This window comes from Cuculus canorus, chromosome 9 (genome assembly GCF_017976375.1).
Source record: "Cuculus canorus isolate bCucCan1 chromosome 9, bCucCan1.pri, whole genome shotgun sequence".
Taxonomy (NCBI): Eukaryota; Metazoa; Chordata; class Aves; order Cuculiformes; family Cuculidae; genus Cuculus; species Cuculus canorus.
Genome location: NC_071409.1, coordinates 12599597 through 12625696, shown reverse-complemented (window position 1 = coordinate 12625696; position 26100 = coordinate 12599597).

Sequence of the window (26100 nt, the reverse complement as noted above, 5' to 3'; positions counted from 1 at the left end):
GCCGGCGTTGCCCTGGGAGAATGGAGTGCTGGCACTGTCTGTGGTAAGCGTGCTGTCGATCTTCTTTGTGGCCCACATTCAAGGAATGGGGCAGCTGTGGTGGAGGTTTCTCCGTGTGTCACCTAACCGCTCTGGCGGGCCAGCCCTTGGGCAAAGGGACTCTTTGTGGCAGGAATACCACGGGTTTCCTGTCCTGTGCTCCTTTTGCCTCGGTGTTCCCAGGGTGTTTGGGAATGGTGCAACATCCGCATTTGGGATCAAATCCCCATTATGCAACATATCTTCTCCACGTCTCTTTCACCGTGGATGTGGCAGGTGATACAGCCTCGACCCCCTGTCCAACTGGCTCAATGCAGCCTCCACATACAACAACTTCACCAATGCCCGAGATAAGCGCAGCTACTGTTCTCTCCCATCTCTGGTTTTCACTGGTTGTGCTAGGCACACGGCTTGTGCCCTTCCGCTAGGTTGGTCATATGAGCACGCCACGAGGTGCACCCTGTGGGACATGGGGAACAGATGACCCAACCCTCATTCTTGAAATTCTGCTTTCCTTTCTGCACCACGCTCAGCTCCCACAGAAGACTGCAATTTTAACTGCACATTTGAGGACGACTTCTGTGAGTGGGTCCAGGCAGATTACAGCAGCATTGACTGGATAAGGCACAAGGGTCCAACGCCCACACAAAACACCGGACCCTCCTCCGACCACACCACAGGAGGTAGGAACAGCAACCAATACGCAGTGCTCCTTCAGGCAGAGGGCTGTCCCTGGCAAGAAGGCATCAGGCCTCTTCTAACAGTAAATACAGCCCATGTGTTTCCTGGCTTTGATCCACAGCCGTTCGTGGCAGTCTCTCCCAGAGCTCCAGCTTTCCTTTAGGAAGATGTTCGGCCCTGGGAATTGCTCTGTGACACCCTCAGGGCTCGCAAGAGCCTGCCGGGCACCAAGGGGGAAAGTAATGCAAAGCTGGATGACCCGGCTGTCTCACGGGGAGCGGGAACGGGTCTCTCTTTTAGCAGATACTGGCTTCTCCAGAAGTCAATGCCGAGTGGGCCCCAAAGCTGCAGAGCCATGCGAGGACTGTGGCGATGCTTTGGAGGTGGTGCCAGCTGCCATGGCCCAGGGAGCACGGAGTTTATAGGTGGACAGAGTGCTATGCGGGGTGGTGGCTTAGCAAGGGACCTGCGGTCGCTCTCCTCTCCTGTTGCCTGCCTTGAACTACAACAGGGGGTGCTCCCAGGACTGTGCTTGCGTTGTCCCCGGCTGCTTTGTCTGGATTTCATGGTGTGTGACAGTGTGGCTCACGCTTTGTTTCAGACGGCTACTACATCTACCTGGGAGGGAGCAATGCCTACCCCGGCTTTGTGGCTCACCTGCTCAGTCCGGTGTGCGACTCAGAAGGACCGCACTGCTTCCGCTTCTGGTATCACATGTACGGAATGTCCGAAACAATGGCCCTGCGAGTCTACGTGGTTAAGGGCGATGACCTAGTGCCGGTCTGGAGCAGCGTTGGGAACCATGGGGACAGATGGATCTCGGGGGAGATCCCAGTGCACAGCACAGGAAACTTGCAGGTAAGGGCCGAGGCTCTCACTGCCTTGTGAGAAGAACCGTGCTTTCTAATGGCAGTCACACGTGACCGGAACTAATGCTGGGAACCGTCCTTTCCCTTAGATTGTCCTGGAGGGAGAATGGGGTGAAGACGACCGGAGCAACATAGCATTGGATGATCTGTCCATCGAAAAGGGATCCTGCGCAGGTACAAGGCTCGGCTTGGGGAGGGCAGATGAGAGATGTCACCAGCTGAGATGGCAGGCTGTGCTGCAGGCAGGAGCACAGGTTGTCTTTGCAGCACCCTGTAGGCCGGTGGTGCAGCCTGTGCCCAAGCAGGCTTTCCTCAGGGAGACTGGAGTGCTGGCGCTGCCTGCGGTCAGCATTTTGTTCTTGGATTGCAAGGCTCGCATCCAAGACATTGGGCATAGCTGCTGAAGTGCCTAAACCTGTATTTAACACCCGGCTATGCTGGCGGCAGCGCCCTTGACTGGCAGGGCTCTTTCTGAGGTGACGCTCTGCAGTTGCTGCCCTGGGCCTCTCTTGTCACCGTCTTGGGGATTTTGGGAAGGGTGGGCCAGCTGCCTGCCACCATACCCCCATTTTGACACTGACCTCTTCTATCTCCGTCTCTCCACAGTACGACCTCCTCCAACAGCCTCAACCTCAACGCCAGACACCACGATGCAGCCAACACACACACCATCAACGCCAACGCCAACACCAACACCTGAGATGACCTCAGGTACTGCCACTGTTGAGACACACATTGTATGTTGTTCCCTTCCTGAGGGTTTGCATGGAACACTTGCGCTTGCGGCATTTAGGTGTCTGAGGAGGTTTGAACCTGATGCCTGGAAACAATAATCCTGTCTCTCTGTCTCTTGGTAAAAGCGGTAGACCAGTCATGGGGCTGATGTTCTGCTGTGTGCAAAGGTGGGCTGGGGAGAAGAGGCAGCAGGAGGTGCTGAACTGAGCTTTTCCTCTGCTCTGTCCACTGCCAGGGACCTGTGTGGTGGAAGGAGACCCTCACTACCACACGTTCGACAAGCAGCTACACCACTTCATGGGCACCTGCACCTACACCCTCTCCAAGCTGTGTGAGAGCAGCAGCTCGCTGCCCTTCTTCAACGTTGAGGCGGCCAATGAGCACAGGGGAGGCAACACCCGCGTATCCTACGTCCAGTACGTGGATGTCGATGTGGCTGGCCAGCGGATAAGGCTGGGGAAGAGCGGAGCAGTGACGGTGAGCAAAAGGGGCAGAGGCAGAGGGGCTGTGCGAGAGCAGAGACCTGTGCCAAATGGGTTGCTCCAACCCCGCCTTGGTTTCTGTCCTTCCAGGTCAACGGAGTGGCAGAGATCCTGCCCTGCACACCATCCGCAGGCGTGCACGTCTCGTCCAGTGGATTCTACACTGTGGTCACAACAGACTTTGGCTTGAGAGTGAAGTTTGATGGGAGCCATCGGGTCGAGGTTGTGCTTCCAAGCACTTTTGGGCAGAAGGTTTGTGGCATGTGTGGGAACTACAACGGGATGGCAGCAGACGACTTCCTGAACCCGGAAGGGGTGCTGGAGCCAGACTCCACCAGCCTGGGCAACAGCTGGCAGGTGTCCAACGACAGCAGGTGTGTGTGACCCCCAGCAGGTCTGGGGAGGAGTCGGGCGACGGGTGGGGAAGGCACCAGCAGAAGGTGACCTAGGGGCCCTTCTCCCTGCCTTTCCACAGCTGCTCAGCCGGACCACTCCCCACCCCAGCCTGCAGTGAGACAGACAAGCAAGTCATTGCCAGCAGCCTCTTCTGTGGGCTCCTCACTGACCCCAGCGGCCCGCTTCAGATGTGCCACGCTGTGCTGAGCCCCAGCGGTTACTTTGACACCTGCCTTTACGACCTGTGTGAGCTGGGGCTGGACCACGAGGCCCTGTGCAAGAGCTTGCAGTCCTACGCAGACGCCTGCCAGTCACTTGGTGTCGAGATCCCTGCGTGGAGGAACGCAACCTTCTGCCGTAAGTCCACACAGGGTGCCACGGATCATTACTCTCAGGAAAACACGGAACAGGAATGAGAGAGTGCGGTGGGGAATAAGAAATGTTTTTATGACGTGGCGTGGGGACGTACAGGTAGCTGTCCATAGCAGAGGCACCGTTTTCTCTTTCAGCTGATCAGGTATGGCTTAGAATACCCATGGAGCCAAGCAGACCACAGAGAAAATACAGAGTCTTAAGGGGAAAGCATAGCACAAAGAAGTGTTATGTTCTTCCAGTAACGCCCGTGTCTTCTGTCTTGGCAGCCATCACCTGTCCGGCCAACAGTCACTACGAGCCCTGCACTGCGGCCTGCCCTGCCACCTGTGTTGACCCGATGGCTCCCGCTACCTGCAGTCTGCCGTGCGTGGAGGGCTGTGTGTGCGACAGCGGGTACCTGCTCTACAACGACCGATGCGTGCCCAGCCAGCAGTGCGGGTGCTGGCACGACGGGCAGCACTACCCCGTGGGTTCGGAGTTCTGGACGGACAACACCTGCTCCACAAAGTGCAGGTGTCCGGCGCGCGGAAGCCAACTCCAGTGCTCCACTGCCTCGTGCCCTGCGGGCCAGTACTGCGGGGTGCAGGATGGGAAACCTCAGTGCCTCAAAGAATCCTACGGCATCTGCCACGTCCACAGCGACCCTCACTACATCACCTTTGACAAGGTGACGCACAGCTTCATGGGCAACTGCACCTACACCCTGGCCAGACTCTGCTCCAACACCACCTCCCTGCCCTACTTCAATGTGGAGGCCAAGAACGAGCATCGGGGGAGCACCAGAGTGTCCTACGTGCGTGAAGTCCTGGTTGATGTGTACGGACAGCGCATTGCCATTGTCAAGAAGGAGACGAGCCAAGTGCTGGTAGGCAGCGGGGCTGGCACGAGCGTGGCGCGGCTGCAGGGCAGGGCTGCCTTTCCGTGGCACGGCCAGGCAAGGACCAGACATCTCCGTTGTGCCAGGCCCGGGTGGGTTTCCCTGAAGCCGCTGGGTTGCTTTGTTTTTCTTTTCTGGAGGGGTTGGAGCAGGAAGCGGCCAGTGGGGAATGTGGCCTGTGTTGAACAGAGGCCCCTGCAGAGCACAGGCATGGCTCTGTGAGCCACAGGGGCGTCTCTGCAGGAGGGCATCTCGGGCACGGGTTGGTCGTGCCCGGCCTGGCAGCTGTTTCCCCTGGGGCCAGGGCCAGGTCCAAGGCCCATTGCGGTGTGTCTGCCCTAGGTGAACAAGGTGCGCCAGACCTTGCCAGTGAGCGCAGCGGGAGGTGCCATCACGGTGAGCAGGAGCGGCCGCTACGTCATCCTGGAGACAGACTTCAACCTCAGAGTGTCCTATGACACTGACCACTCGGTGGAGGTGAAGGTGCCCACCACCTACTTCAACCTGACCTGCGGCATGTGCGGGAACTTCAACAACCGGAGACAGGACGATTACCTGATGCCCAACGGGCAGCAAGCTGCAGACACCAATGAGCTGGGGCAGAGCTGGCAGGTCCCAGACAACGACTCCTCTTGCGGAGTCCCCGTCCCCACCCCACCCTGCAGTGCAGAAGAGGAGACGCTCTACCGATCGGACCAGTTCTGCGGCAGGCTGACGGCCAGGCCTGGCTCTTTTGAGAGGTGCCACGGTGTGATCAACCCCGAGAGCTACTTTGAGACCTGCTTCTATGACCTTTGTGCCCTCGATGGTGACCAGGAGGTCCTGTGTGCTGCTCTGGAGGCCTACGCTGACGCATGCCAGGCAGCCGGCGTGACTCTCCTGCCCTGGAGGAATGCCACCTTCTGCCGTGAGTACCCGCCTTGCTGTTGACAGAAGGGAAATGGGCCGCTCCCTGTGCCCAGAACCTCTGGCCAAAGCAAGTCTTTGGTCTTCCTCTTCCCAGAAGGTCATCCTTCCCTGAAGGCTTGCTGCTCCTAATCATCCCCTTCCCATTGCAGCCCTGCTGTGCCCCGCCAACAGCTTCTATGACCCTTGCATGACCGGCTGTCCTGCCACCTGCGTTGACCCACAAGCCCCGCAGAACTGCTCCAAGCCCTGTGTGGAGGGCTGCGCATGTAGCTCTGGCTTCCTCCTCAGTGGAGACACCTGTGTGCCCGAGGCCCACTGCGGCTGCCTCTTTGAGGACAACTACTACAGCGTGAGTGGAAAGCCCACCCTGGCTTGCACCCTTCCCAGAGCACTCCCTTGCTTCTGCTTTCTGGCCAGCGGAGGCAGGCATTGACGCTTGCTGCTTCTCTGCCTGCAGGAAGGCGAGTCCTTTGTGAGCGAGAACTGCACTCGCCAGTGCCGGTGTGAAGCCAACGGCCAGATGGTTTGCTCTGCATTGTCCTGCGCTGAGGACGAGGTCTGCAAGATCCAGGACGGCCATAGGGGCTGTTACCCAGCCAGCACTGCTCTCTGCCACATCTACGGTGACCCGCACTACAGAACCTTCGATGGGAAGCTTCATCACTTCCAGGGCTCCTGCAACTACACGGTGGTGACAGGCTGTGACAACTCCTCCGTTGGCTTCAGTGTCACCACTCGCAACAAACATCGCGGCAGCCGCAGCTGGACAGCTCTGAACTCTGTGGCACTGTCCATGGAAGGCCTCCACATTGCACTGCACCAGAAGAAGGCGGTCTACGTAAGCCCCTCGTTTTTACACCTGGGAACAGCGGATGCCCTAGGCTCCATTAAGTACCCCTCTTTCTCCAAGAACAGCCTGATATTCCCTGAGCCTGCTGGCGTGCTCACAGAAGAGCACGGCGAGGCTCTGAGCAGGCCAGATACAAATGCTCGCTCGGTGACAGGTCTTTGGCTTGTTTCCCTGAGCTCTCGGTGTGCCGTGTGTAGAGCAGCTGCTGTTCTCGTAGGCCTGGGCCGGGTTTCTCATGCCGTCGGTGCTTCTGACGCACTGGGCCTTGGCACCATCGCAGTGAAGAGCAGGGACCTCTCAGTGGAGGGCATCTCTTTACACTTGTGTCTCCCTCTCTCCCCGTCGCTCAGATCAACGGTGCTCTGGCCATCCTGCCTGCTTCTCCTGCCCCCGGTGTGACCGTTTCCCTGAGCGGCTCCTACGTGCGGGTTTCTACCAAGTTGGGTCTGCAGCTGCAGTTCAACGGAGACCATGAGCTCCTAGTGACCGTGTCGGAGAAGCACAAAGGCAACCTGTGTGGGCTGTGTGGGACGTACACTGGGAACCAGCACGATGACTTCATGCGGCCCGATGGGGTTGTCGTGCCCGACTTCAATGACTTTGGAGCCAGCTGGATGGTGCCAGACGATGAGTGGCCGTGAGTGCTTCTTCCGTCACGTTGGGCAACAGAAGCGTGGGAGGGGAGAGCTGCGAGGGCCGCAAGGAGGGAGGGTTGGGAATAGCAGGCGAGGAGCAAGGGAGAGGAGGCAGGCACGTGGGGGAATGAGCGTCAAGCACGTAGAGGCTTCACAGCAGCAGACACGTCATCCTCACGTCCCACCACCCACCAGTGGGATGTCTTGTCTGCAACTGGGTGCCAGGCATGTGGCCGTTCCCCTTTCTCCTCAAGGCTGGCTCATGTCTGGCAGTGTCCAGACCTCTCCACACGGTCGGGGTGCACAGTGCTTTCTCCCCATAGGCGCTCTGCGCTGAGGTCCTCGGTGGCCCGTGTGCACGGCCCTGCCATCCCGCTCCACGCGCTGCAGATCAGGAGCTGATGTGGCTGGGGTCCAGAGTCTGCGGAGCGCTCAGGGCTATGTGTCTGCTTTGTAGGTGTGATCCAAGCATCATCCCACCTGTGAACTGCTCCCCCTCTGAGGAGGAGGCAGCTAACAAGCAGTGTGCAAACCTCACGCAACTCGGTGGCCCGTTCCAGCCATGCCATGCGGTTCTGCCACCCGACACATACTTTGAGAGCTGTGTCTATGATCAGTGTGCCACGGGTGGCAGCAGGGAGATGCTCTGCAATGACCTGGCGGCCTACGCCACAGCCTGTGCTGAGGCCGGCGTTGCCCTGGGAGAATGGAGTGCTGGCACTGTCTGTGGTAAGCGTGCTGTCGATCTTCTTTGTGGCCCACATTCAAGGAATGGGGCAGCTGTGGTGGAGGTTTCTCCGTGTGTCACCTAACCGCTCTGGCGGGCCAGCCCTTGGGCAAAGGGACTCTTTGTGGCAGGAATACCACGGGTTTCCTGTCCTGTGCTCCTTTTGCCTCGGTGTTCCCAGGGTGTTTGGGAATGGTGCAACATCCGCATTTGGGATCAAATCCCCATTATGCAACATATCTTCTCCACGTCTCTTTCACCGTGGATGTGGCAGGTGATACAGCCTCGACCCCCTGTCCAACTGGCTCAATGCAGCCTCCACATACAACAACTTCACCAATGCCCGAGATAAGCGCAGCTACTGTTCTCTCCCATCTCTGGTTTTCCCTGGTTGTGCTAGGCACACGGCTTGTGCCCTTCCGCTAGGTTGGTCATATGAGCACGCCACGAGGTGCACCCTGTGGGACATGGGGAACAGATGACCCAACCCTCATTCTTGAAATTCTGCTTTCCTTTCTGCGCCACGCTCAGCTCCCACAGAAGACTGCAATTTTAACTGCACATTTGAGGACGACTTCTGTGAGTGGGTCCAGGCAGATTACAGCAGCATTGACTGGATAAGGCACAAGGGTCCAACGCCCACACAAAACACCGGACCCTCCTCCGACCACACCACAGGAGGTAGGAACAGCAACCAATACGCAGTGCTCCTTCAGGCAGAGGGCTGTCCCTGGCAAGAAGGCAACAGGCCTCTTCTAACAGTAAATACAGCCCATGTGTTTCCTGGCTTTGATCCACAGCCGTTCGTGGCAGTCTCTCCCAGAGCTCCAGCTTTCCTTTAGGAAGATGTTCGGCCCTGGGAATTGCTCTGTGACACCCTCAGGGCTCGCAAGAGCCTGCCGGGCACCAAGGGGGAAAGTAATGCAAAGCTGGATGACCCGGCTGTCTCACGGGGAGCGGGAACGGGTCTCTCTTTTAGCAGATACTGGCTTCTCCAGAAGCCAATGCCGAGTGGGCCCCAAAGCTGCAGAGCCATGCGAGGACTGTGGCGATGCTTTGGAGGTGGTGCCAGCTGCCATGGCCCAGGGAGCACGGAGTTCATAGGTGGACTGAGTGCTATGCGGGGTGGTGGCTTAGCAAGGGACCTGCGGTCGCTCTCCTCTCCTGTTGCCTGCCTTGAACTACAACAGGGGGTGCTTCCAGGACTGTGCTTGCGTTGTCCCCGGCTGCTTTGTCTGGATTTCATGGTGTGTGACAGTGTGGCTCACGCTTTGTTTCAGACGGCTACTACATCTACCTGGGAGGGAGCAACGCCTACCCCGGCTTTGTGGCTCACCTGCTCAGTCCGGTGTGCGACTCAGAAGGACCGCACTGCTTCCGCTTCTGGTATCACATGTACGGAATGTCCGAAACAATGGCCCTGCGAGTCTACGTGGTTAAGGGTGATGATCTAGTGCCGGTCTGGAGCAGCGCTGGGAACCATGGGGACAGATGGATCTCGGGGGAGATCCCAGTGCACAGCACAGGAAACTTGCAGGTAAGGGCCGAGGCTCTCACTGCCTTGTGAGAAGAACCGTGCTTTCTAATGGCAGTCACACATGTGACCGGAACTAATGCTGGGAACCGTCCTTTCCCTTAGATTGTCCTGGAGGGAGAATGGGGTGAAGACGACCGGAGCAACATAGCATTGGATGATCTGTCCATCGAAAAGGGATCCTGCGCAGGTACAAGGCTCGGCTTGGGGAGGGCAGTTGAGAGATGTCACCAGCTGAGATGGCAGGCTGTGCTGCAGGCAGGAGCACAGGTTGTCTTTGCAGCACCCTGTAGGCCGGTGGTGCAGCCTGTGCCCAAGCAGGCTTTCCTCAGGGAGACTGGAGTGCTGGCGCTGCCTGCGGTCAGCATTTTGTTCTTGGATTGCAAGGCTCGCATCCAAGACATTGGGCATAGCTGCTGAAGTGCCTAAACCTGTATTTAACACCCGGCTATGCTGGCGGCAGCGCCCTTGACTGGCAGGGCTCTTTCTGAGGTGACGCTCTGCAGTTGCTGCCCTGGGCCTCTCTTGTCACCGTCTTGGGGATTTTGGGAAGGGTGGGCCAGCTGCCTGCCACCATACCCCCATTTTGACACTGACCTCTTCTATCTCCGTCTCTCCACAGTACGACCTCCTCCAACAGCCTCAACCTCAACGCCAGACACCACGATGCAGCCAACACACACACCATCAACGCCAACGCCAACACCAACACCTGAGATGACCTCAGGTACTGCCACTGTTGAGACACACATTGTATGTTGTTCCCTTCCTGAGGGTTTGCATGGAACACTTGCGCTTGCGGCATTTAGGTGTCTGAGGAGGTTTGAACCTGATGCCTGGAAACAATAATCCTGTCTCTCTGTCTCTTGGTAAAAGCGGTAGACCAGTCATGGGGCTGATGTTCTGCTGTGTGCAAAGGTGGGCTGGGGAGAAGAGGCAGCAGGAGGTGCTGAACTGAGCTTTTCCTCTGCTCTGTCCACTGCCAGGGACCTGTGTGGTGGAAGGAGACCCTCACTACCACACGTTCGACAAGCAGCTACACCACTTCATGGGCACCTGCACCTACACCCTCTCCAAGCTGTGTGAGAGCAGCAGCTCGCTGCCCTTCTTCAACGTTGAGGCGGCCAATGAGCACAGGGGAGGCAACACCCGCGTATCCTACGTCCAGTACGTGGATGTCGATGTGGCTGGCCAGCGGATAAGGCTGGGGAAGAGCGGAGCAGTGACGGTGAGCAAAAGGGGCAGAGGCAGAGGGGCTGTGCGAGAGCAGAGACCTGTGCCAAATGGGTTGCTCCAACCCCGCCTTGGTTTCTGTCCTTCCAGGTCAACGGAGTGGCAGAGATCCTGCCCTGCACACCATCCGCAGGCGTGCACGTCTCGTCCAGTGGATTCTACACTGTGGTCACAACAGACTTTGGCTTGAGAGTGAAGTTTGATGGGAGCCATCGGGTCGAGGTTGTGCTTCCAAGCACTTTTGGGCAGAAGGTTTGTGGCATGTGTGGGAACTACAACGGGATGGCAGCAGACGACTTCCTGAACCCGGAAGGGGTGCTGGAGCCAGACTCCACCAGCCTGGGCAACAGCTGGCAGGTGTCCAACGACAGCAGGTGTGTGTGACCCCCAGCAGGTCTGGGGAGGAGTCGGGCGACGGGTGGGGAAGGCACCAGCAGAAGGTGACCTAGGGGCCCTTCTCCCTGCCTTTCCACAGCTGCTCAGCCGGACCACTCCCCACCCCAGCCTGCAGTGAGACAGACAAGCAAGTCATTGCCAGCAGCCTCTTCTGTGGGCTCCTCACTGACCCCAGCGGCCCGCTTCAGATGTGCCACGCTGTGCTGAGCCCCAGCGGTTACTTTGACACCTGCCTTTACGACCTGTGTGAGCTGGGGCTGGACCACGAGGCCCTGTGCAAGAGCTTGCAGTCCTACGCAGACGCCTGCCAGTCACTTGGTGTCGAGATCCCTGCGTGGAGGAACGCAACCTTCTGCCGTAAGTCCACACAGGGTGCCACGGATCATTACTCTCAGGAAAACACGGAACAGGAATGAGAGAGTGCGGTGGGGAATAAGAAATGTTTTTATGACGTGGCGTGGGGACGTACAGGTAGCTGTCCATAGCAGAGGCACCGTTTTCTCTTTCAGCTGATCAGGTATGGCTTAGAATACCCATGGAGCCAAGCAGACCACAGAGAAAATACAGAGTCTTAAGGGGAAAGCATAGCACAAAGAAGTGTTATGTTCTTCCAGTAACGCCCGTGTCTTCTGTCTTGGCAGCCATCACCTGTCCGGCCAACAGTCACTACGAGCCCTGCACTGCGGCCTGCCCTGCCACCTGTGTTGACCCGATGGCTCCCGCTACCTGCAGTCTGCCGTGCGTGGAGGGCTGTGTGTGCGACAGCGGGTACCTGCTCTACAACGACCGATGCGTGCCCAGCCAGCAGTGCGGGTGCTGGCACGACGGGCAGCACTACCCCGTGGGTTCGGAGTTCTGGACGGACAACACCTGCTCCACAAAGTGCAGGTGTCCGGCGCGCGGAAGCCAACTCCAGTGCTCCACTGCCTCGTGCCCTGCGGGCCAGTACTGCGGGGTGCAGGATGGGAAACCTCAGTGCCTCAAAGAATCCTACGGCATCTGCCACGTCCACAGCGACCCTCACTACATCACCTTTGACAAGGTGACGCACAGCTTCATGGGCAACTGCACCTACACCCTGGCCAGACTCTGCTCCAACACCACCTCCCTGCCCTACTTCAATGTGGAGGCCAAGAACGAGCATCGGGGGAGCACCAGAGTGTCCTACGTGCGTGAAGTCCTGGTTGATGTGTACGGACAGCGCATTGCCATTGTCAAGAAGGAGACGAGCCAAGTGCTGGTAGGCAGCGGGGCTGGCACGAGCGTGGCGCGGCTGCAGGGCAGGGCTGCCTTTCCGTGGCACGGCCAGGCAAGGACCAGACATCTCCGTTGTGCCAGGCCCGGGTGGGTTTCCCTGAAGCCGCTGGGTTGCTTTGTTTTTCTTTTCTGGAGGGGTTGGAGCAGGAAGCGGCCAGTGGGGAATGTGGCCTGTGTTGAACAGAGGCCCCTGCAGAGCACAGGCATGGCTCTGTGAGCCACAGGGGCGTCTCTGCAGGAGGGCATCTCGGGCACGGGTTGGTCGTGCCCGGCCTGGCAGCTGTTTCCCCTGGGGCCAGGGCCAGGTCCAAGGCCCATTGCGGTGTGTCTGCCCTAGGTGAACAAGGTGCGCCAGACCTTGCCAGTGAGCGCAGCGGGAGGTGCCATCACGGTGAGCAGGAGCGGCCGCTACGTCATCCTGGAGACAGACTTCAACCTCAGAGTGTCCTATGACACTGACCACTCGGTGGAGGTGAAGGTGCCCACCACCTACTTCAACCTGACCTGCGGCATGTGCGGGAACTTCAACAACCGGAGACAGGACGATTACCTGATGCCCAACGGGCAGCAAGCTGCAGACACCAATGAGCTGGGGCAGAGCTGGCAGGTCCCAGACAACGACTCCTCTTGCGGAGTCCCCGTCCCCACCCCACCCTGCAGTGCAGAAGAGGAGACGCTCTACCGATCGGACCAGTTCTGCGGCAGGCTGACGGCCAGGCCTGGCTCTTTTGAGAGGTGCCACGGTGTGATCAACCCCGAGAGCTACTTTGAGACCTGCTTCTATGACCTTTGTGCCCTCGATGGTGACCAGGAGGTCCTGTGTGCTGCTCTGGAGGCCTACGCTGACGCATGCCAGGCAGCCGGCGTGACTCTCCTGCCCTGGAGGAATGCCACCTTCTGCCGTGAGTACCCGCCTTGCTGTTGACAGAAGGGAAATGGGCCGCTCCCTGTGCCCAGAACCTCTGGCCAAAGCAAGTCTTTGGTCTTCCTCTTCCCAGAAGGTCATCCTTCCCTGAAGGCTTGCTGCTCCTAATCATCCCCTTCCCATTGCAGCCCTGCTGTGCCCCGCCAACAGCTTCTATGACCCTTGCATGACCGGCTGTCCTGCCACCTGCGTTGACCCACAAGCCCCGCAGAACTGCTCCAAGCCCTGTGTGGAGGGCTGCGCATGTAGCTCTGGCTTCCTCCTCAGTGGAGACACCTGTGTGCCCGAGGCCCACTGCGGCTGCCTCTTTGAGGACAACTACTACAGCGTGAGTGGAAAGCCCACCCTGGCTTGCACCCTTCCCAGAGCACTCCCTTGCTTCTGCTTTCTGGCCAGCGGAGGCAGGCATTGACGCTTGCTGCTTCTCTGCCTGCAGGAAGGCGAGTCCTTTGTGAGCGAGAACTGCACTCGCCAGTGCCGGTGTGAAGCCAACGGCCAGATGGTTTGCTCTGCATTGTCCTGCGCTGAGGACGAGGTCTGCAAGATCCAGGACGGCCATAGGGGCTGTTACCCAGCCAGCACTGCTCTCTGCCACATCTACGGTGACCCGCACTACAGAACCTTCGATGGGAAGCTTCATCACTTCCAGGGCTCCTGCAACTACACGGTGGTGACAGGCTGTGACAACTCCTCCGTTGGCTTCAGTGTCACCACTCGCAACAAACATCGCGGCAGCCGCAGCTGGACAGCTCTGAACTCTGTGGCACTGTCCATGGAAGGCCTCCACATTGCACTGCACCAGAAGAAGGCGGTCTACGTAAGCCCCTCGTTTTTACACCTGGGAACAGCGGATGCCCTAGGCTCCATTAAGTACCCCTCTTTCTCCAAGAACAGCCTGATATTCCCTGAGCCTGCTGGCGTGCTCACAGAAGAGCACGGCGAGGCTCTGAGCAGGCCAGATACAAATGCTCGCTCGGTGACAGGTCTTTGGCTTGTTTCCCTGAGCTCTCGGTGTGCCGTGTGTAGAGCAGCTGCTGTTCTCGTAGGCCTGGGCCGGGTTTCTCATGCCGTCGGTGCTTCTGACGCACTGGGCCTTGGCACCATCGCAGTGAAGAGCAGGGACCTCTCAGTGGAGGGCATCTCTTTACACTTGTGTCTCCCTCTCTCCCCGTCGCTCAGATCAACGGTGCTCTGGCCATCCTGCCTGCTTCTCCTGCCCCCGGTGTGACCGTTTCCCTGAGCGGCTCCTACGTGCGGGTTTCTACCAAGTTGGGTCTGCAGCTGCAGTTCAACGGAGACCATGAGCTCCTAGTGACCGTGTCGGAGAAGCACAAAGGCAACCTGTGTGGGCTGTGTGGGACGTACACTGGGAACCAGCACGATGACTTCATGCGGCCCGATGGGGTTGTCGTGCCCGACTTCAATGACTTTGGAGCCAGCTGGATGGTGCCAGACGATGAGTGGCCGTGAGTGCTTCTTCCGTCACGTTGGGCAACAGAAGCGTGGGAGGGGAGAGCTGCGAGGGCCGCAAGGAGGGAGGGTTGGGAATAGCAGGCGAGGAGCAAGGGAGAGGAGGCAGGCACGTGGGGGAATGAGCGTCAAGCACGTAGAGGCTTCACAGCAGCAGACACGTCATCCTCACGTCCCACCACCCACCAGTGGGATGTCTTGTCTGCAACTGGGTGCCAGGCATGTGGCCGTTCCCCTTTCTCCTCAAGGCTGGCTCATGTCTGGCAGTGTCCAGACCTCTCCACACGGTCGGGGTGCACAGTGCTTTCTCCCCATAGGCGCTCTGCGCTGAGGTCCTCGGTGGCCCGTGTGCACGGCCCTGCCATCCCGCTCCACGCGCTGCAGATCAGGAGCTGATGTGGCTGGGGTCCAGAGTCTGCGGAGCGCTCAGGGCTATGTGTCTGCTTTGTAGGTGTGATCCAAGCATCATCCCACCTGTGAACTGCTCCCCCTCTGAGGAGGAGGCAGCTAACAAGCAGTGTGCAAACCTCACGCAACTCGGTGGCCCGTTCCAGCCATGCCATGCGGTTCTGCCACCCGACACATACTTTGAGAGCTGTGTCTATGATCAGTGTGCCACGGGTGGCAGCAGGGAGATGCTCTGCAATGACCTGGCGGCCTACGCCACAGCCTGTGCTGAGGCCGGCGTTGCCCTGGGAGAATGGAGTGCTGGCACTGTCTGTGGTAAGCGTGCTGTCGATCTTCTTTGTGGCCCACATTCAAGGAATGGGGCAGCTGTGGTGGAGGTTTCTCCGTGTGTCACCTAACCGCTCTGGCGGGCCAGCCCTTGGGCAAAGGGACTCTTTGTGGCAGGGATACCACGGGTTTCCTGTCCTGTGCTCCTTTTGCCTCGGTGTTCCCAGGGTGTTTGGGAATGGTGCAACATCCGCATTTGGGATCAAATCCCCATTATGCAACATATCTTCTCCACGTCTCTTTCACCGTGGATGTGGCAGGTGATACAGCCTCGACCCCCTGTCCAACTGGCTCAATGCAGCCTCCACATACAACAACTTCACCAATGCCCGAGATAAGCGCAGCTACTGTTCTCTCCCATCTCTGGTTTTCCCTGGTTGTGCTAGGCACACGGCTTGTGCCCTTCCGCTAGGTTGGTCATATGAGCACGCCACGAGGTGCACCCTGTGGGACATGGGGAACAGATGACCCAACCCTCATTCTTGAAATTCTGCTTTCCTTTCTGCGCCACGCTCAGCTCCCACAGAAGACTGCAATTTTAACTGCACATTTGAGGACGACTTCTGTGAGTGGGTCCAGGCAGATTACAGCAGCATTGACTGGATAAGGCACAAGGGTCCAACGCCCACACAAAACACCGGACCCTCCTCCGACCACACCACAGGAGGTAGGAACAGCAACCAATACGCAGTGCTCCTTCAGGCAGAGGGCTGTCCCTGGCAAGAAGGCAACAGGCCTCTTCTAACAGTAAATACAGCCCATGTGTTTCCTGGCTTTGATCCACAGCCGTTCGTGGCAGTCTCTCCCAGAGCTCCAGCTTTCCTTTAGGAAGATGTTCGGCCCTGGGAATTGCTCTGTGACACCCTCAGGGCTCGCAAGAGCCTGCCGGGCACCAAGGGGGAAAGTAATGCAAAGCTGGATGACCCGGCTGTCTCACGGGGAGCGGGAACGGGTCTCTCTTTTAGCAGATACTGGCTTCTCCAGAAGCCAATGCCGAGTGGGCCCCAAAGCTGCAGAGCCATGCGAGGACTGTGGCGATGCTTTGGAGGTGGTGCCAGCTGCCATGGCCCAGGGAGCACGGAGTTCATAGGTGGACTGAGTGCTATGCGGGGTGGTGGCTTAGCAAGGGACCTGCGGTCGCTCTCCTCTCCTGTTGCCTGCCTTGAACTACAACAGGGGGTGCTTCCAGGACTGTGCTTGCGTTGTCCCCGGCTGCTTTGTCTGGATTTCATGGTGTGTGACAGTGTGGCTCACGCTTTGTTTCAGACGGCTACTACATCTACCTGGGAGGGAGCAACGCCTACCCCGGCTTTGTGGCTCACCTGCTCAGTCCGGTGTGCGACTCAGAAGGACCGCACTGCTTCCGCTTCTGGTATCACATGTACGGAATGTCCGAAACAATGGCCCTGCGAGTCTACGTGGTTAAGGGTGATGATCTAGTGCCGGTCTGGAGCAGCGCTGGGAACCATGGGGACAGATGGATCTCGGGGGAGATCCCAGTGCACAGCACAGGAAACTTGCAGGTAAGGGCCGAGGCTCTCACTGCCTTGTGAGAAGAACCGTGCTTTCTAATGGCAGTCACACATGTGACCGGAACTAATGCTGGGAACCGTCCTTTCCCTTAGATTGTCCTGGAGGGAGAATGGGGTGAAGACGACCGGAGCAACATAGCATTGGATGATCTGTCCATCGAAAAGGGATCCTGCGCAGGTACAAGGCTCGGCTTGGGGAGGGCAGTTGAGAGATGTCACCAGCTGAGATGGCAGGCTGTGCTGCAGGCAGGAGCACAGGTTGTCTTTGCAGCACCCTGTAGGCCGGTGGTGCAGCCTGTGCCCAAGCAGGCTTTCCTCAGGGAGACTGGAGTGCTGGCGCTGCCTGCGGTCAGCATTTTGTTCTTGGATTGCAAGGCTCGCATCCAAGACATTGGGCATAGCTGCTGAAGTGCCTAAACCTGTATTTAACACCCGGCTATGCTGGCGGCAGCGCCCTTGACTGGCAGGGCTCTTTCTGAGGTGATGCTCTGCAGTTGCTGCCCTGGGCCTCTCTTGTCACCGTCTTGGGGATTTTGGGAAGGGTGGGCCAGCTGCCTGCCACCATACCCCCATTTTGACACTGACCTCTTCTATCTCCGTCTCTCCATAGTACGACCTCCTCCAACAGCCTCAACCTCAACGCCAGACACCACGATGCAGCCAACACACACACCATCAACGCCAACGCCAACACCAACACCTGAGATGACCTCAGGTACTGCCACTGTTGAGACACACATTGTATGTTGTTCCCTTCCTGAGGGTTTGCATGGGACACTTGCGCTTGCGGCATTTAGGTGTCTGAGGAGGTTTGAACCTGATGCCTGGAAACAATAATCCTGTCTCTCTGTCTCTTGGTAAAAGCGGTAGACCAGTCATGGGGCTGATGTTCTGCTGTGTGCAAAGGTGGGCTGGGGAGAAGAGGCAGCAGGAGGTGCTGAACTGAGCTTTTCCTCTGCTCTGTCCACTGCCAGGGACCTGTGTGGTGGAAGGAGACCCTCACTACCACACGTTCGACAAGCAGCTACACCACTTCATGGGCACCTGCACCTACACCCTCTCCAAGCTGTGTGAGAGCAGCAGCTCGCTGCCCTTCTTCAACGTTGAGGCGGCCAATGAGCACAGGGGAGGCAACACCCGCGTATCCTACGTCCAGTACGTGGATGTCGATGTGGCTGGCCAGCGGATAAGGCTGGGGAAGAGCGGAGCAGTGACGGTGAGCAAAAGGGGCAGAGGCAGAGGGGCTGTGCGAGAGCAGAGACCTGTGCCAAATGGGTTGCTCCAACCCCGCCTTGGTTTCTGTCCTTCCAGGTCAACGGAGTGGCAGAGATCCTGCCCTGCACACCATCCGCAGGCGTGCACGTCTCGTCCAGTGGATTCTACACTGTGGTCACAACAGACTTTGGCTTGAGAGTGAAGTTTGATGGGAGCCATCGGGTCGAGGTTGTGCTTCCAAGCACTTTTGGGCAGAAGGTTTGTGGCATGTGTGGGAACTACAACGGGATGGCAGCAGACGACTTCCTGAACCCGGAAGGGGTGCTGGAGCCAGACTCCACCAGCCTGGGCAACAGCTGGCAGGTGTCCAACGACAGCAGGTGTGTGTGACCCCCAGCAGGTCTGGGGAGGAGTCGGGCGACGGGTGGGGAAGGCACCAGCAGAAGGTGACCTAGGGGCCCTTCTCCCTGCCTTTCCACAGCTGCTCAGCCGGACCACTCCCCACCCCAGCCTGCAGTGAGACAGACAAGCAAGTCATTGCCAGCAGCCTCTTCTGTGGGCTCCTCACTGACCCCAGCGGCCCGCTTCAGATGTGCCACGCTGTGCTGAGCCCCAGCGGTTACTTTGACACCTGCCTTTACGACCTGTGTGAGCTGGGGCTGGACCACGAGGCCCTGTGCAAGAGCTTGCAGTCCTACGCAGACGCCTGCCAGTCGCTTGGTGTCGAGATCCCTGCGTGGAGGAACGCAACCTTCTGCCGTAAGTCCACACAGGGTGCCACGGATCATTACTCTCAGGAAAACACGGAACAGGAATGAGAGAGTGCGGTGGGGAATAAGAAATGTTTTTATGACGTGGCGTGGGGACGTACAGGTAGCTGTCCATAGCAGAGGCACCGTTTTCTCTTTCAGCTGATCAGGTATGGCTTAGAATACCCATGGAGCCAAGCAGACCACAGAGAAAATACAGAGTCTTAAGGGGAAAGCATAGCACAAAGAAGTGTTATGTTCTTCCAGTAACGCCCGTGTCTTCTGTCTTGGCAGCCATCACCTGTCCGGCCAACAGTCACTACGAGCCCTGCACTGCGGCCTGCCCTGCCACCTGTGTTGACCCGATGGCTCCCGCTACCTGCAGTCTGCCGTGCGTGGAGGGCTGTGTGTGCGACAGCGGGTACCTGCTCTACAACGACCGATGCGTGCCCAGCCAGCAGTGCGGGTGCTGGCACGACGGGCAGCACTACCCCGTGGGTTCGGAGTTCTGGACGGACAACACCTGCTCCACAAAGTGCAGGTGTCCGGCGCGCGGAAGCCAACTCCAGTGCTCCACTGCCTCGTGCCCTGCGGGCCAGTACTGCGGGGTGCAGGATGGGAAACCTCAGTGCCTCAAAGAATCCTACGGCATCTGCCACGTCCACAGCGACCCTCACTACATCACCTTTGACAAGGTGACGCACAGCTTCATGGGCAACTGCACCTACACCCTGGCCAGACTCTGCTCCAACACCACCTCCCTGCCCTACTTCAATGTGGAGGCCAAGAACGAGCATCGGGGGAGCACCAGAGTGTCCTACGTGCGTGAAGTCCTAGTTGATGTGTACGGACAGCGCATTGCCATTGTCAAGAAGGAGACGAGCCAAGTGCTGGTAGGCAGCGGGGCTGGCGCGAGCGTGGCGCGGCTGCAGGGCAGGGCTGCCTTTCCGTGGCACGGCCGGGCAAGGACCGGACATCTCCGTTGTGCCAGGCCCGGGTGGGTTTCCCTGAAGCCGCTGGGTTGCTTTGTTTTTCTTTTCTGGAGGGGTTGGAGCAGGAAGCGGCCAGTGGGGAATGTGGCCTGTGTTGAACAGAGGCCCCTGCAGAGCACAGGCATGGCTCTGTGAGCCACAGGGGCGTCTCTGCAGGAGGGCATCTCGGGCACGGGTTGGTCGTGCCCGGCCTGGCAGCTGTTTCCCCTGGGGCCAGGGCCAGGTCCAAGGCCCATTGTGGTGTGTCTGCCCTAGGTGAACAAGGTGCGCCAGACCTTGCCGGTGAGCGCAGCGGGAGGTGCCATCACGGTGAGCAGGAGCGGCCGCTACGTCATCCTGGAGACAGACTTCAACCTCAGAGTGTCCTATGACACTGACCACTCGGTGGAGGTGAAGGTGCCCACCACCTACTTCAACCTGACCTGCGGCATGTGCGGGAACTTCAACAACCGGAGACAGGACGATTACCTGATGCCCAACGGGCAGCAAGCTGCAGACACCAATGAGCTGGGGCAGAGCTGGCAGGTCCCAGACAACGACTCCTCTTGCGGAGTCCCCGTCCCCACCCCACCCTGCAGTGCAGAAGAGGAGACGCTCTACCGATCGGACCAGTTCTGCGGCAGGCTGACTGCCAGGCCTGGCTCTTTTGAGAGGTGCCACGGTGTGATCAACCCCGAGAGCTACTTTGAGACCTGCTTCTATGACCTTTGTGCCCTCGATGGTGACCAGGAGGTCCTGTGTGCTGCTCTGGAGGCCTACGCTGACGCATGCCAGGCAGCCGGCGTGACTCTCCTGCCCTGGAGGAATGCCACCTTCTGCCGTGAGTACCCGCCTTGCTGTTGACAGAAGGGAAATGGGCCGCTCCCTGTGCCCAGAACCTCTGGCCAAAGCAAGTCTCTGGTCTTCCCCTTCCCTGAAGGCTTGCTGCTCCTAATCATCCCCTTCCCATTGCAGCCCTGCTGTGCCCCGCCAACAGCTTCTATGACCCTTGCATGACCGGCTGTCCTGCCACCTGCGTTGACCCACAAGCCCCGCAGAACTGCTCCAAGCCCTGTGTGGAGGGCTGCGCATGTAGCTCTGGCTTCCTCCTCAGTGGAGACACCTGTGTGCCCGAGGCCCACTGCGGCTGCCTCTTTGAGGACAACTACTACAGCGTGAGTGGAAAGCCCACCCTGGCTTGCACCCTTCCCAGAGCACTCCCTTGCTTCTGCTTTCTGGCCAGCGGAGGCAGGCATTGACGCTTGCTGCTTCTCTGCCTGCAGGAAGGCGAGTCCTTTGTGAGCGAGAACTGCACTCGCCAGTGCCGGTGTGAAGCCAACGGCCAGATGGTTTGCTCTGCATTGTCCTGCGCTGAGGACGAGGTCTGCAAGATCCAGGACGGCCATAGGGGCTGTTACCCAGCCAGCACTGCTCTCTGCCACATCTACGGTGACCCGCACTACAGAACCTTCGATGGGAAGCTTCATCACTTCCAGGGCTCCTGCAACTACACGGTGGTGACAGGCTGTGACAACTCCTCCGTTGGCTTCAGTGTCACCACTCGCAACAAACATCGCGGCAGCCGCAGCTGGACAGCTCTGAACTCTGTGGCACTGTCCATGGAAGGCCTCCACATTGCACTGCACCAGAAGAAGGCGGTCTACGTAAGCCCCTCGTTTTTACACCTGGGAACAGCGGATGCCCTAGGCTCCATTAAGTACCCCTCTTTCTCCAAGAACAGCCTGATATTCCCTGAGCCTGCTGGCGTGCTCACAGAAGAGCACGGCGAGGCTCTGAGCAGGCCAGATACAAATGCTCGCTCGGTGACAGGTCTTTGGCTTGTTTCCCTGAGCTCTCGGTGTGCCGTGTGTAGAGCAGCTGCTGTTCTCGTAGGCCTGGGCTGGGTTTCTCATGCCGTCGGTGCTTCTGACGCACTGGGCCTTGGCACCATCGCAGTGAAGAGCAGGGACCTCTCAGTGGAGGGCATCTCTTTACACTTGTGTCTCCCTCTCTCCCCGTCGCTCAGATCAACGGTGCTCTGGCCATCCTGCCTGCTTCTCCTGCCCCCGGTGTGACCGTTTCCCTGAGCGGCTCCTACGTGCGGGTTTCTACCAAGTTGGGTCTGCAGCTGCAGTTCAACGGAGACCATGAGCTCCTAGTGACCGTGTCGGAGAAGCACAAAGGCAACCTGTGTGGGCTGTGTGGGACGTACACTGGGAACCAGCACGATGACTTCATGCGGCCCGATGGGGTTGTCGTGCCCGACTTCAATGACTTTGGAGCCAGCTGGATGGTGCCAGACGATGAGTGGCCGTGAGTGCTTCTTCCGTCACGTTGGGCAACAGAAGCGTGGGAGGGGAGAGCTGCGAGGGCCGCAAGGAGGGAGGGTTGGGAATAGCAGGCGAGGAGCAAGGGAGAGGAGGCAGGCACGTGGGGGAATGAGCGTCAAGCACGTAGAGGCTTCACAGCAGCAGACACGTCATCCTCACGTCCCACCACCCACCAGTGGGATGTCTTGTCTGCAACTGGGTGCCAGGCATGTGGCCGTTCCCCTTTCTCCTCAAGGCTGGCTCATGTCTGGCAGTGTCCAGACCTCTCCACACGGTCGGGGTGCACAGTGCTTTCTCCCCATAGGCGCTCTGCGCTGAGGTCCTCGGTGGCCCGTGTGCACGGCCCTGCCATCCCGCTCCACGCGCTGCAGATCAGGAGCTGATGTGGCTGGGGTCCAGAGTCTGCGGAGCGCTCAGGGCTATGTGTCTGCTTTGTAGGTGTGATCCAAGCATCATCCCACCTGTGAACTGCTCCCCCTCTGAGGAGGAGGCAGCTAACAAGCAGTGTGCAAACCTCACGCAACTCGGTGGCCCGTTCCAGCCATGCCATGCGGTTCTGCCACCCGACACATACTTTGAGAGCTGTGTCTATGATCAGTGTGCCACGGGTGGCAGCAGGGAGATGCTCTGCAATGACCTGGCGGCCTACGCCACAGCCTGTGCTGAGGCCGGCGTTGCCCTGGGAGAATGGAGTGCTGGCACTGTCTGTGGTAAGCGTGCTGTCGATCTTCTTTGTGGCCCACATTCAAGGAATGGGGCAGCTGTGGTGGAGGTTTCTCCGTGTGTCACCTAACCGCTCTGGCGGGCCAGCCCTTGGGCAAAGGGATACCACGGGTTTCCCGTCCTGTGCTCCTTTTGCCTCGGTGTTCCCAGGGTGTTTGGGAATGGTGCAACATTCCCAATTGATCCCGCATTTGGGATCAAAATCCCCATTATACAACACATCTGACACTCTGCAATTGCTGCCCTGGGCCTCTCTTGTCAGTGTGTTGGGGCATTTGGGAAGCGTGGACCAGCTGCCTGCAACAATACTCTGATTTTGACACTGACCTCTTCTATTTCCGTCTCTCCATAGTACTACCTTCTCCAACACCCTCAACCTCAACACCAGACACAACAACGCAGCCATCAGACAGGCCTTCAACACCAACACCAACGCCTGAGATGACTTCAGGTACTGCCCCTATTGAGACAGACATTGTGTTTTGTTCCCTTCCTGAGGGACAACTGTGCTTGTGGCATTTAGGTATCTGACAACTTCTGTGAGTGGCCCAGGCTGATTATAGCAATGTTATTCTAGTATATTGACATTTAATTTAGTTTCTACATCCTATCTTTATTTTTTATGTAATCTAAGTATATTTATCCAGAAAGTCTGAGGTCTTGTGGAAATACTCTAAAATATCTGTATAGCTAAGTTTTAATTGCTTCTTTCCTCCAATTTGTTTGACTTCCACATATATTAGGTTTTTAAAGACAGGATAGTGGTAGCTCACGTAGTCAGTTTGGATGTCTTCTGTATTTTTTTGGTAATTGTTTTATATCTAGATCCTGGAGTTTTAGTCATTTGCTTGTAAGTAATTAAGGTTAACAGGTACAGTCAGTCAGAAGTCTAGCTTTTTTTGTAACATGCCATGGAAAAATGGAGAAGAGGTAAGGACCTCTTAATTTTTTTGTTTTGTTGTTGATAAACACCATAAAACTCCTACAAGATTAGCCCTGCTAAGATTCAATGGGAAGATTTAAATTTTTTTAATGGGAATTTCCTATTAGCACTCAAAACCTTACTCAGCTTTCACTCAGAAGTGTACACACACTGTGTACCTCCATTTTTACATATTGGACGTATTATGACTCAGTAACTTTATTTTTTTTTTTGAAGCGTGTAAAGCGTATTTTGTATGTGCATTGTTCAATAAATGTTCCATAACTGATGTGAGTACAGAACCCCAGACAGCTGGTGGTGCAGCAGTGTGTTCTGGCTATCCAGCCCTGTAAAGTTTTTTAGTAGATTCTTCCTTTTTAGTCAGAAATAGAATAGCCTTTTAGTCACCAACACAAAAACCCCACTGCTCTAATTTATATAGTGATGTTTTAATAACAAAACTTTTCTAACATCAATGATTTTTGCTTTTATTTCTTTCTCAGCCTCTAGCATAGATTTCTGATACACAAGCATACAGATTCTCTAAGAGTCCAAAGAGGGGAGGCTGGTCTGGTCTTTGAAATATTCTTGATTGATGCAGTCACTGTTATGGCTGAGCAGCAATTACTAAGTAAAACAAAGTGGGGAAAAAAGCAACTGCAGAAGTCTGTCAAAAGTTCAGAAAGAATTCTTCTGTCTGTCTTCCTTGCCAGACCGTGCTTCCTGCAGTGCCTCTGGGGATCCACATTATAACACTTTTGACCACAGAGTTCATAATTTCATGGGAAATTGCACTTACACCCTCTCCAAAGTGTGCAACATCTTTGAGAGTCTTCCATACTTCGATGTGTCCACAACGAATGAGCACAGAGGAGGCAACACCAAAGTCTCTTATGTGAAGTCAGTGCAAGTGGAAGTCTATGGCTACCAGATTTCTTTGCTAAAAAACAAGAAATTGAATGTAAGAAAATACTTGATTAAAAGACATGTTTTTAAACTGGGATGCAGTTAATGAAATATTTTCCCTGATTATAGAGTTCCTAGCAAACTTTCTCTTTTTCTTAGATAAATATCTCTAAAATATCTGTCTTTTACTGAATAAGATAAATATCTCATCTTCTAACTATATGTCCAACAAATTTGCTCAGTATAAGTGTTCCATAATTACTTCTAGTTCCCTCATGCACAAGATTTGCTAGTCTGTTTTAGCTGGTGGCACTCGCAGGAGTCCCAGCAGCCATACATTGACTTCTACAACTTGCTGTACAGGTGAATGGCAGAAGAATGAACCTGCCTGTATTTATTGAAAAGAAGATCAGTATTCAAAGCAGTGGTGGATACATCCTCTTGGAAACTGACTTTGGGCTATGGGTGAGATATGATGGAAATCACTACGCAGAGGTCTCTGTGCCTTCTACTTACAGTGGTCTGCTCTGTGGCCTCTGTGGTAAGTCACAGTATTAGTCACTTCTAAGTCAGTTGTAGAAGCTGATGATTACTTAAACTTTTATCTTAGCATGTCATACTTACTCTTACATCTGAAATTTTCTAGTTCAATTATCTCTTCATGGGTTTTTCACACTTTTAATTCAGGAAATCTACCTAAGAAATCATCTAATGGTGCAATTAACATCATTTGATTTAAGTCCAACGTTCTACAGATAGGATCCAAGGAAATGAGTTGGCTTATTTTAGCTAAGCAATTCTTTCTTTATGCAATGCGATCTAGTTACATAAGAACTTACAGATTTCTTACTTCAAGTCCACAAGTCTGAACAGCAGCTCTGGTCAAAGTCTGAAACACAGCTGAGCTTTTCTTATTTTGCCAGAATACAGTGATGTTGCATATATACTCTCCCTAGTTCATTGTATTTTATTCTACAACCTGAAACCTAGGTTTGTTTTACAGGTGTGAACTTCATGTGTCCCATAAATCTCTTTTTACTCTCACAGGTAACTATAATGGTAATCCAAATGATGACAACATAAAGCCCGATGGTGACATTGCAAGTAGTTCCACTGATCTTGGACATAGCTGGCTTGTGCCTGAGAATGACACCGTGTATGTATATTAATATAATCACTTGGCATTTGCTAGTCAAAGTCTATAAAATCAAACATCCACCCACTCACTGGCTTTGTCATCCAGGACCATTTTGCATTTTCAACCTGCCTTTTAGAGGTTGGGAGTATGCTCTTTACATTAAATAGAGAATGAGAGAGGGCATAGGCCCTTTAAGTCTTTTTTAGCCAAAGCAGGAACTGTCTGCTAAGTGTGAAGGGGGGTGGGACTTCAGTCCAGTTCCCTGATTGGAAACCACAACTGGATTCCCTAGGTCTTTTTTTCAGCTAAGCCTTTGAATAGCCCAGAAGGCAGAAAAATGGAGTGCATTCAGCGACTGGGTTGACCATCATCTTTTCAAAGCAGCTGGATAAAGTCTCGTGACTGTAATAAAATATACCCTGTTATGCAGGGTTGTCATGTGTTGGTCTTCCACTGAACACCTGATAGTTAAAGGATCAGAAAAACACA